Raw genomic sequence first — 12,280 nt, forward strand, 5'->3', positions numbered from 1 at the left:
TTCTAACTGGCATCTCTAACTGGCGTTTCTAACTGGCGTTTCTAACTGAACTGTAGAGAATTGTGACCAGCAGGTTTTATAGGCAGACAGCATACATGTACATGTACGTGCTGCAACAGCAATGGTCACGGCAAAGCTCAGCAGAGAGAAGAAGAAAGGTCAAAGTAGATGTGTGGGCTACAGTCATTGCACAAGGAATGCCATTTGATTCTATGCAGAAGAAGGAGCTGAATGCAGTGTGGGCAATGGGTGTAAAGAGGCGGTTGAAAGTGCAGCAGTATTTCTAAGGTCAATATGTGAATGCAGTGAATGCAGAATGCAGTGAGACTACTAGTACTAGTACTAGTTAGTTACTATCCATGTCATGACTCATGGATCTGCAAGCAAGGACTAAAAAGGTAAGAGTTGCAAGTGCGGGGTGCGGCGCGGTGCAACACGCGTGACCAATACATTGAAAGTGATTCACGCTGCAGCTGTGTGAGTTACAAGTGTGCCAACGCTACGTTACTAGTACTACAGTGCTGGCAACTGAAATCCAAGGGGGTCGGATTTCAGTTGCCAGCACTGTAGTACACTTAGCCGTAGCCGAGATCGAAAGGGCACACTGCAGGAGGTTACAACTACTGAGTACTTGCATTCCGTCCAACACCATACGAGGGCTACCCCACACTTGCTGCACACTTCAAGCAAACACAGTCTGGAAGTGGCACGAAGTGAGACGTTCCCGAGGTGATTGCATGGTGTCAGCCGCGCTCTGACCGTGCTACCCAGCCTTTTCGGCTTCTACTAAGCTAAGCCAGGCATGGTACCATGTACCAGCCAGTCGCACCACTGCTATTGAAAAGTACAACACGGCGCACAGGTATGAAATCACTTCTCTTTCTCCGAATGTGGTGCAAGGTTGATCAGCGATTGTTAGAGTCTCCATTTGTTTTACGAAACTTCTAATAATAACACAGGCCGGTGAACTAGCTGCAGGGGAAGAGCGTCTGCGTGAGGTCTTCCAACAAGTTCAACAACTGAAGGCTATGCAAAGACTGCATTGATTTTTGCTGTCAACAATTCGGTGAGTGTTTCTCCAGTAGTCCGAACAGTTTTGCTGAACATACATGTATGTTCTTGGTCCGGCTCATCGCAAATGTCGCTTATTAAATATCTATCGCCACTATTAAAGAATAGGAATTTTTTTTACCGCTCTGTGAAATTTCCAACAGGCATAGTGAGGAAGCATGATACATGAATACTCTCCGCCACAAGAAAAATATTTCAGCAATGGAATCAGGTGAAGCGAGTCGAAGAAAGGAAGCAAGGTAAGCAAAATGAACGAAATAAATAAGCCAAGGAGCGCGTTCTTGCACTCACACTAGTAATACAGCTCCAGAGTTCATTCAACTCTGCATCTGTCGCCGCGCCGTTACATGAGCTGACATTTGCTGGTGTCTAGCTGCTAGCTGGCGTAGATTGGTAGAGTATCTCTTGCGTTCTCAGCCTATCGGATGGCAGCAATGGGAAAGAAACAGTTGTGGCTGTCACTTCCGTGCTTGAAGAAACCTGGGCAGTGTGACCTGTGTGTCACCACAGTGTGTTTTAACAAAGCCTTCGAATGAGGCGTACAGGCCTCTCCAGACAGCTGTCATACGCTCCGCTGAATAATCTGGACACGACTCTTGTAATGCGGCTGCTAGGTCCACCAAGAGAAGGAACAACCAACACGTCGGCCGGGCGCATCGCATCAAAAACACCTTTCTTCTTCAGCTTGACGCTCATACTCCTCTTCCGTGCACGCGTGCCTGTCACCCTCTCCAGGCCAGGATGTCATTTGCCCCTGCCACAGTTCCGGTCTTCGGGTCGCTGCGCTTGGCTTTTGGCAACACAGACAGTGAATGGCCAGATTCCCACTTCCAGAAAAAGTCGAATACATCGCGGTTCAAAGCGCTACAATCGCGATCATTTTTTCTTTGGTGCCTCCTTTGATCTTGCCATCACGATCTCCTAAGCCGAAGTAAGTTAGATATCGTGATTGGACTGGGTTTTACCTGTCAAAAAGTGCGTGGGAGATATGCCGGACCAAGTACTATGTTATTAGTTTGACAGCATGAAACAACAGAACTAAATATTGCGATAGAGCTTTCGGCCATATTTTCAATGCATTCCCAACTCATCACAGCCACGCGCTCTTCAGCCGAACCATACAGACACCAGCAAGGACACTTCCGTTGAGAGATAATATTGCTCCACGCCCCTAGACAGCTGTTTTGCTCCCTGTCGGAGCTCATCAGTAGAGGATGATAATGATGATAATGGAGGAATGATCATTCTTATACACCAGAAATGGCGCAAGTGCGCGCTTTCCACATTTTATCAATGGCATATGCAAGCTGCTAAAATGGTAAAGTGTGAGAAGAGCGATAAATAATAATAGTACGCGCTCATTGGTGGAGAAACACACCACACAGGCGACGAAAATCTTACGCGGAATACTGATGCCAATGGAAAGTGCATGTATGTTGTTTATTATTATGATGTTGCAATGTCCATGTATGCAGGCCAGGCGAGACTCACCGCCGAGATCCCCCAACGCGACAGGCTCGGTTGCCGTTCAGGATTCACACCGACCTGTCCGCCCGTCAACAGGATCGACAGCGGGAGGCCCCACTGATGCCGATGTCGATGCACACCAGGAAACTTGTAGTCGTGAGTGTGATACTAACAGGTCCATCGGCAACCACTGACAAAAGAGAGGCCAGCTGGGGCATTCACTCCAGTCAGGGATGCTTGGTCGACGCTTCGTATCAGCAGCTCATTTTGATCAAACAAAGATGTTGCAGATGTGTCTTGCTTTTCTCCTTCCTTCTTCACCGACTCGTCTTGTCATCTCTCCCTTCTTTCTTCACCGACTCTTCGTGTCCACTCTGCTCTGCCACTAACGGCGCATAAAAACTTCAGAACTAAATATTGCGACAGAGCTTTCGGCCATATTTTCAATGCATTCCCAACTCATCACAACCACGCGCTCTTCAGCCGAACCATACAGACACCAGCAAGAACACTTTCGTTGAGAGATAATATTGCTCCACGCCTCTAGACAGCTGTTTCGCTCCCTGTCGGAGCTCATCAGTAGAGGATGATAATGATGATAATGGAGGAATGATCATTCTTATACTCCAGAAATGGCGCAAGTGCGCGCTTTCCACATTTATCAATGGCATATGCAAGCTGCTAAAATGGTAAAGTGTGAGAAGAGCGATAAATAATAATAGTACGCGCTCATTGGTGGAGAAACACACCACACAGGCGACGAAAATCTTACGCGGAATACTGATGCCAATGGAAAGTACATGTATGTTGTTTATTATTATGATGTTGCAATGTCCATGTATGCAGGCTCTGTCGCAATATTTAGTTCTGAAGTTTTAATGCGCCGTTAGTGGCAGAGCAGAGTGGACACGAAGAGTTGGTGAAGAAAGAAGGGAGAGATGACAAGTCGAGTCGGTGAAGAAGGAAGGAGAAAAAAAAGACACATCTGCAACATCTTTGTTTGATCAAAATGAGCTGAGCTGCTGATACGAAGCGTCGACCAAGCATCCCTGACTGGAGTGAATGCCCCAGCTGGCCTCTCGTTTGTCAGTGGTTGCCGATGGACCTGTTAGTATCACACTCACGACTACAAGTTTCCTGGTGTGCATCGACATCGGCATCAGTGGGGCCTCCCGCTGTCGATCCTGTTGACGGGCGGACAGGTCGGTGTGAATCCTGAACGGCAACCGAGCCTGTCGCGTTGGGGGATCTCGGCGGTGAGTCTCGCCTGGCCTGCATACATGGACATTGCAACATCATAATAATAAACAACATACATGTACTTTCCATTGGCATCAGTATTCCGCGTAAGATTTTCGTCGCCTGTGTGGTGTGTTTCTCCACCAATGAGCGCGTACTATTATTATTAATTTTATCGCTCTTCTCACACTTTACCATTTTAGCAGCTTGCATATGCTATTGATAAATGTGGAAAGCGCGCACTTGCGCCATTTCTGGTGTATAAGAATGATCATTCCTCCATTATCATCACTATCATCCTCTACTGATGAGCTCCGACAGGGAGCGAAACAGCTGTCTAGAGGCGTGGAGCAATATTATCTCTCAACGGAAGTGTCCTTGCTGGTGTCTGTATGGTTCGGCTGAAGAGCGCGTGGTTGTGATGAGCATGAAACAAGGTTTATCTAAAACTAGTATTATACTAGTATTGGGTTATAATGTATGTACTACAGTCGTCCCTCTCTAATCCGGCACTTGTTTATCCAGCACCCTTGCAAACCAGCACACTTTCTGGCAAAACGGATTTTTTCAGTTCATTTTCTACGCTTTAATCCGGCACTTGAATTCCGCCTCCAGCAGCGATTTTCTGCAACAAATCACTCAAACTGTACATAATTCGATTTTCTAATCCAGCAGTTGTATATCGCATACCGTCAGGGAGCATTGTAACATACACCTCAGATGTAACAATACACTTGGGAATATCCTATACCAGTGCATAGGATATTCCCAAGTGTATGTTATAGACATGCATTCCACAAAGTACTTGGATTGACACAGAAAATCCCTACGTTTTGACGTACGACACAAACATGTATGTTAATTGGTGGGCCGGGTTGGAGGGCAGGATTCGATAATCCAGCACCCTTGTTTATCCAGCAGAAAATGCCGTTGCAAAATGTGCCGGATTAGAGAGGGACGACTGTAGTAGGCTTTAACGTACTCGGTTGTCTATTTGCTTTGTTTCTTACTAGTGACTTGTGAGGCAGGTAGGTATAGGTACGTTGTATGTAGGTAGATAGATAAGTAGGTAGGTATGTAGATAGGTGGGTAGGTACATAGGTAGGTAGGTAGGTTCATAGGTAGGTAGGTAGGTAGGTAGGTTATTGTATGTAGATACATGTAGGTAGTACAAAGCAGTATGTAAGGCTTTTTCTTGAGTGCCACGTGCTGTGGCGTGTCTAGATCTCTTGGTGAGTTTGCTTTAGATCGCCTGTTGGATTGGTGTGATCGCCTGTTGGATTGGTGTGATCGCCTGTTGGATTGGTGTGATCGCCTGTTGGATTGGTGTGATCACCTGTTGGATTGGTGTGTTTGGCAATAAATAGTACGTCACGAATACCCCTTCCGCATTTTGAGGACTGTGGCCCAGAATCAAGATTGTGTTTTTCATATTATTTTTATCGTGTCTATGATTATTGATTTGGAATTTACATTTAAACTAACGGCGAGGAGACAATATTTTGATAACCGCAATCAATAAAATGAACTGAACCGACATTTGTGTACTTTATTCACTACAAATGCCGACTCAAAAAGACCCACCTTGCATATCAGCAGCTCCCACACCAACACCAACAGCGCAATCTACAGCAACCACAACTAATCCACCATCCAAGCCCACAATTGAAAGACCAAAACGATAAACAGCCAACTACAACAGAAGCTACGCACTCAACAGACAAGGGCGAAAGGAGGGACGTGACAGCAGGGTGACGGCCGAGTTAAGTTCAATGGACCCGGTCAGGCAGGATGGACGAGACAGAGAGAGCGGAGGATGGAACGAACTGCAAAGGGAGCAGTAAGTCGGAGAGCAATGATGGAAGATATTGTGAGAGTGCAGGTGAGAGTGTTAGTGTTGTGCGTAGGGTTCGTGGTAGCAAGTCTTCAGTGTACAATCATCTGCTAGTTAGTCCTGATTGTTGCAATTCGTATTCCGACTTTTCGTTCACTGTATTGTGCCGTGGTCGTCATGGTTATGGTTATGGACTACAGTTAAAAGTGTTGAAAGCTATCTATCAGCGTCTGTATAAGCGTAATTTGTGTGTACAGAAAGATAGTATAATTGGGTTGAAATTGGTCAAGTAACGTGTCGTGTTTGGTGCGGCCAAGATTGGCCGTTAATGTTCCAGGAGAAATGCACTGCTGTTATGTGTTATCACTTTTTCCTTCCTTCTTTCTTTCTCTTGTTTGTTCATTTTTCCATTTGCATGTTTATTGTTAGCACACGCATTCGTTATTGCTCTCGCTTTGATTGTTAAAATTCACACTTGTAAATTTCACTGCTGTTGTTCTTAGTGTTATTTCTCTAACTTAGATTTTCTGTAATAGTTCAATTTTGTTTCAGTGTCCTTTATTACAACGACGATTCCGGATGAGTGTTGTACGAAAACTTGTTTGAAACCATTTTTTCTCTACACCTTTTCTTCATATTTTGATCGTTTCATTGCATATCGTATCCACCGTTTTTTACATTGCATGAATAAAGTACACAAATGTCGGTTCAATTTCAAATTTGGACTTCACCGAGATTTTCAAAGTTTTAGGAAATTAGAGGCCACATACCACGTACTGCTCTTTTCTCTCCGAAACTCAACACTTGCAAGCCAGATATGAAAGAAAGAAAAAAATCTTTCTTTCATATCTGGCTTGCAAGTGTTCAGCTCATTTTATTGATTGCGGTTATCAAATTTACATTTACATTGCTTTTCTCCATTTATTTGCTTTTTTGCTGCTTCGCAATCGTGTTCTTTTAAATGAAGGTTTAAGTAGGTAGGTGGTAGCGGAAGAAACTGACAGTTTATCCATGCGTACTGAACTAAGCGACTTCGTAGTTATGTACATAAACTGAGTGGAAAGGTTGGAAGTGAACATGGATACGAGCGATCGCAATGATGATATTTGAGGGATAAATCGCTCTCCTATCAATTTGGTTTTGAAGCTCATTGATTCTGGATTGTTTGGTTAACTGCTGCTCTTGTGTAGATCAAGTTAAAAGTTGCCTCGTCCGCAATCAATCACTCGGACGTCATGGTTGGATGCGATCGAAGTAAGGCATGCATCCCTGTTGATTTTCACGCACAACATATAGGGAACTGTGCAAAGGGCCAAAAGATGCCCCTCGGAAGTTGACCTATCTGGGGAAAATGGTGGAAAAGGAAAATTTCTATACTGAGACATGATGGAGGGACATATTTGCGCAGACAATTTTTATAACTTGACACCACGGCACCCAGTGTTGTTTGTTTGGACTTTCATTGGAATTGCGCAATCATTTCGGGTTGAGACGTCACGTGGATGATCTGTGTTGTATAGTGCCGAAATATGCTGGAGCGAGTTAGGGGTCAAGGGAGGGAGGTGACGGGTACGGGATGGGAATCTATGCAGCTTCATTCAGCGTCCTCTAATTTCTCTCTCGATACAGCAGCCGCCTCCTGACATGAGAGCAGCGACATGCGTTACTACCAGTAACAGTTTTTTTGCTTTGTCATACTACAACCATTCAATCCGGTGAACCGCTCGATAGGCGATTTGCCTTTGGGTCATCCTAATAAAGTAACACTAAACAGTCCTCTTCTTGGGGAACTGGACGTTGATGTCGTTTCTAATAATAATAATTAATGTTCCTAGTCGAATTTCATTGAACTTTCCGAATCTTGTACCTTTTTAAGCAATCATAATGTCTTTTAAGGTGTCTTACATTCTGGCATTAAGATCGGTGAAGGGAACACGCCCATTCCAAAGGACACCTGAAAATCCAAATTCGTTTTATCAAAAAAAATTTTTTAATGCTCTACCTAATGACTTGAAATCCTCCAGTTCGATCGTGGTTTTAAGCGCTTATTGGATGATCCAGTTTGGTTTGAACGATATCGTGCAATTTAGTTTGACAACGTTGGCAACGTTTAGTTGCCTACTCACCAGCTACATGTATATATTGCCCAGGTTCATTCAGCATACGTTTTTCTTCTTTTCTCTTTATGTTCACCTCTCATCCCCTTTTTTTTTTTTGCTAAACATTTGAACATTTACACTGATGTATGAACATTTACACTGATGTATATTTTACATTGTTTATTTATTTAGTTTTTTATATATTTTTTTGGTCCCATCCGCCTCTTCATATTTGTGCAGCTGCACTGTTGAGCTTCCGATGTAAAAAAATAATAATAAATAAAATAAAATATGGAAGAGAAAAAGACATATGGATACGAGTTAAGATAAAATAAACAGTGTTTCTACAATTGGCCATCGCCAGATGCCATAATTATTGTTTGTCCGAGCGTGGAGGCATTAGTATACATTAGGGGTGAAAGTTGGCATTGAGATCCCGAGTTCGAGTACTCTGATTTTCTCCGATCGAATACTCGAGTATTCGAGTATTCTTCATCTCCTAAAAATTGCACACCAAGGGCCTTAAAATCACATGAAACACCATTGATTGAACCGAATGGCAGTCATTTTTCTCTGGGATATTGGTGGCTGGGTCATTTGGGCTCTCTCTACTCTTGAACAAATGTTCACCACACAGTCTGCACATCAATATCTGCCGATTGCTGCTCTGAAACTGCAGAGTTCTGTGGTAAATGCATGTACCACGTATGAACGAGTACTCTGATTTATTCCGAGTACGATTATTTCTGAAAAAAACCGATCGAGTACTCGAGTATTCAGTATAATTGTTTCACCCCTAGTATACATAATACATCTACAAGTACGTATCTAATTTGGACCCCAATGCCATTGAAATACCCGCGGGAATTATCTTCCTAGACTGTTCGGTGACATCTTATAACCTCTCTTTATCTATTACAGTAAAGCCTGTTAAAGGGGAAGTTAAGGCAAAAATTAAAATTTCACCAGTTGTAGTCTTCGGGGTGCTGAGTCGAATGGTCTTGGTCCGAGAAAGCTGAGACCCTCCCTTCCTACTTGAATCCCAATCGAACTCGCGCACTTCCACCGAAACTGGGTGACTGCGCCCTACTAGATGGGGATTTGTATGCAAAATGTCACTAAAAGCGCCATTTCGTTCTTATAAAAGCACGGATGACCACGATTGGCCCATATGTTGTAGTCTTTTGGACGCTGAGTCGACTGGTTTTGGTCCGAAAAGGCTGCGATGCAGCGTTCCTCCTTTATTCCCAATCGAACATGGTTGAAGAAGCGGTCACGTGCTCCTGCGTACACCAGTCACCTGGTCACCGTGCCTGCAGGGTACAACTTACTAGCCTGTTTGACCTTTTTTGGGTGCAGTCCTGTCACTCGAGTTGAACCCGAGTTGAACCTTGGTGTGAAAGTTGTCACCTGCTGGCGTGGTGACCAGGTGATTTGGGCACCCAGGACCACGTGACCGCTTCTTCAACCATGTTCGATTGGGAATAAAGGAGGAACGCTGCATCGCAGCCTTTTCGGTCCAAAACCAGTCGACTCAGCGTCCCAAACACTACAACATATGGGCCAATCGCGGTCATCCGTGCTTTTATAAGAACGAAATCGCGCTTTTAGTGACATTTTGCATACAAATCCCCATCTAGAAGGGCGCAGTCACCCAGTTTCGGTGGAAGTGCGCGAGTTCGATTGGGATTCAAGTAGGAAGGGAGCGTCTCAGCTTCCTCGGACCACGACCATTCGACTCAGCACCCCGAAGACTACAACTGGTGAAATTTTAATTTTTGCCTTAACTTCCCCTTTAAGGCGACCACTCGGATAAGGCGACCACTCGGATAAGGCGACCACTCGGATAAGGCGACCACTCGGATAAGGCGACCACCTGTCCAAGAAGACCATTACAACCAAGACCAAGGGACTTTATTCCCAATCAAATGACCCTGGATAAGGAGACCACCTGGTTACAGAGACCACATTTTCAAGGTCCCTTGAGTGGTCATCTTAGACATGTTTCACTATAATTATACCGGTACACGGACATGAACAGAGGCAATTGAAGCTGCACACTTTGAGGGGCGGTTGTTGGCCTTACTAAGATGTGTGTATGCGTGTGTGTGTGTGTGTATGTGTGTATGCGTGTGTGTGTATGCATATATGTGTGATTATGTCTGTGTGTGTTTGCGCCTTTGTGTGTCTGCATCTGTCTAGGAAGCCGTTCCATTCTAGCCGTTTTCCTCCTAATCCTCTTTGCGGCATGCCTGATAGGCGGAGCGGTCCTGATTGATTGGGGAGTCAACGCTGGACCAGATTTTAGCGGTGGGATCATAATTGGGTTGGGAGTTCTCTGCTTGTTCATTTGTATACCTTTTGGCCTCGCAGGCTGTGTGCTTGGGTGTCAGGTCCGACTTGAGAGTCAAAATTTCAACAGAGCTCTGAGGCAATGTTCCCATGAAAGCGCAAGCATAGCCCAGCCAGTTAGAAAAGGAACTGCTGCAGCTGCTGTTCCCGGCGCCGCCGTCATCCCGAACGCAATCATCCTACCCACTTACAATCCAGTTGGACCGGTAATGGCAATGCCAGTCACACATCCTGCTTAACAATTACATTATATTGTGGCATACGACTACTGGTCCCGAACACAACCAGCAACAGCAACATGAGCAGCGACAGGCGTAGCAGCAGCAGCAACAGGAGCAGCAGCAGGAGCAGCAACAACAGCCTCAGGATGAGCAAACCACCGCATCCGTCCCCTCTGCGCCGCCGTTACTGGAATCTGCCAGGAGCGATGCTCCTCCGAGCTTTTCACAAGTATTTGCTACTGAAGACTTAGTGACTAACACAAAAGAACTGTTCACACCTTGTTTGTACTACGGAACAGGTACATGTTATAATAATACTAATAATAATAACTTTAAACTCGGATACTGAGCAAGTAATAAAATGTAAAAAAGAGAAGAAACACTGTTTATCATCTGACTGTTTATCATCTCGTTACAGTCGTGGATAGTTGCTGCATAACTCGTTCTCATGTGTTTCTTCTCTTTTTTAAATAATAACTTTATTAGGAAGACCCAAAGGCTGACCGCCTATCGTGGGGTCCGACGCATTCAAGGATGTATAATGACACATTGTGTTGCCCGAACCATGATTAACGTGAAACTCGGAGGTACACCACCATGCACTGTACAATGTACATGCAAGTCTAGGCTCTTCTCTCACTTCTGTCTGCTTTATAATAGTCTTATCATTCTACAGCAGATATCTCTTTATTTGATTACAATAGAATCGTCTTAGCTTGTTGGCAATCCGTTACATTTGAAATCTACACGTGTACCATATACATTGTAGGATTGGGGTTCGAAGCTTCCCAGATGTTTCCTAAAATGCATATGACACCTCGCTTTCAAGAAACACTGGGAAGTTCACTTATCTTGGACTTCTCCGGGGCCAATTGTTTCGTATACGTGCGTCAAGCCAAATATTTTTTTATTATTAAGTTGCGTTTCCCAACCCTTTTCGCAATGTGTAGAAAAACAGTGCTTAAGCAGTTCCCCATACCCATTCCATGCAAGTGAGGCGGAGAACTCAGTGATGACGAGTTGTGGCACACAATATTTAACAATTACATTTCCAAGCCAGCGACCGTCCCAGTCGCAAAGCCCAGGCAACTATTTCCCATACATACGAAGATGGCACCGATCAGGTCAGAAATCATCGCCACGAGCAACAGCAAGAGGCGCAGCAGCAGCAGGAGCGGCAACACCAGTCTCAGGAGCAGCGGGATGTGCAAGCCACCTCTTTGGCCCCCTCCGCGCCGCCGTTAGAGTCGGCCAACAACGATGGTCCTCCGCGCTATTCCCATTTATTTGTGGCTAGTCCACGTCTTAGTAATTGAAAGAAAGGCTAATCACAGTGGTATAATTGTTGTAGCATTGTACAGTATAACACATTAAATTGTGTCTATGCCACCACTCCGACAAGGCGCCCAACCGCAAAACCACCAGCAAGAGCAGTGGAATCAGTCATGCTACCAGCAACAGCAGTGGAACCAGTCACGGTACCAGCAACAGCAGTGGCAGCAGCTACTGTAGTCTGCAGTGGCAGCAGCAGAGGCCGCAGCAGCAGCAATAGTGGCAGTAATAGCTGTCTCTGCCGCATCAGCACCAACCTCAACATTAGGAGCAATAGCAGCAGCACCAGCAGCAACAGCAACATACAAACACTTAATTGACAGTAGCCGGAGTAAGCAGCTGCCCTATTCCGCTTTGCATCACTGGATCATCCCAGCAGCTATTTTTCAATATTGACAAAAGAATCATGATACCTACGTAACTTGACATACTCTCGTTTTTACGAAACAAACTAATATGAATTGTGGCAAGGGATTATTCCAGCACTGAGGCCATATCAAGTGCATGGGCTGAACCTAAGCAAAGTTTGATAAGAAAAAGTGGCCACGGCACGTGTACTTCGAATCGGCAGAAAATCACATTCATTGTCAAAAAATTCTCGAGGGGGGCATTGCACCTCCTAACAGCTTTCTGAATGCTGGTACACTTGTTGCAGAAAGCTTGCA

The 12,280-nt window shown here is 44.9% G+C and overlaps 1 long non-coding RNA gene across 1 annotated transcript; it reads left to right on the forward strand.

Moving 5' to 3' along the window:
• The first annotated feature begins 725 nt into the window (after positions 1-725).
• LOC135825316 (uncharacterized) lies at positions 726-12,041 on the forward strand. Its single transcript, XR_010555054.1, has 3 exons — positions 726-1,066; positions 6,802-6,865; positions 9,913-12,041. It is a non-coding gene; the product is annotated as an uncharacterized LOC135825316 (long non-coding RNA).
• Positions 12,042-12,280: the final 239 nt, after the last annotated feature.

This window comes from Sycon ciliatum, chromosome 9, assembly GCF_964019385.1.
Source record: "Sycon ciliatum chromosome 9, ocSycCili1.1, whole genome shotgun sequence".
In the NCBI taxonomy this organism is placed as follows: Eukaryota; Metazoa; Porifera; class Calcarea; order Leucosolenida; family Sycettidae; genus Sycon; species Sycon ciliatum.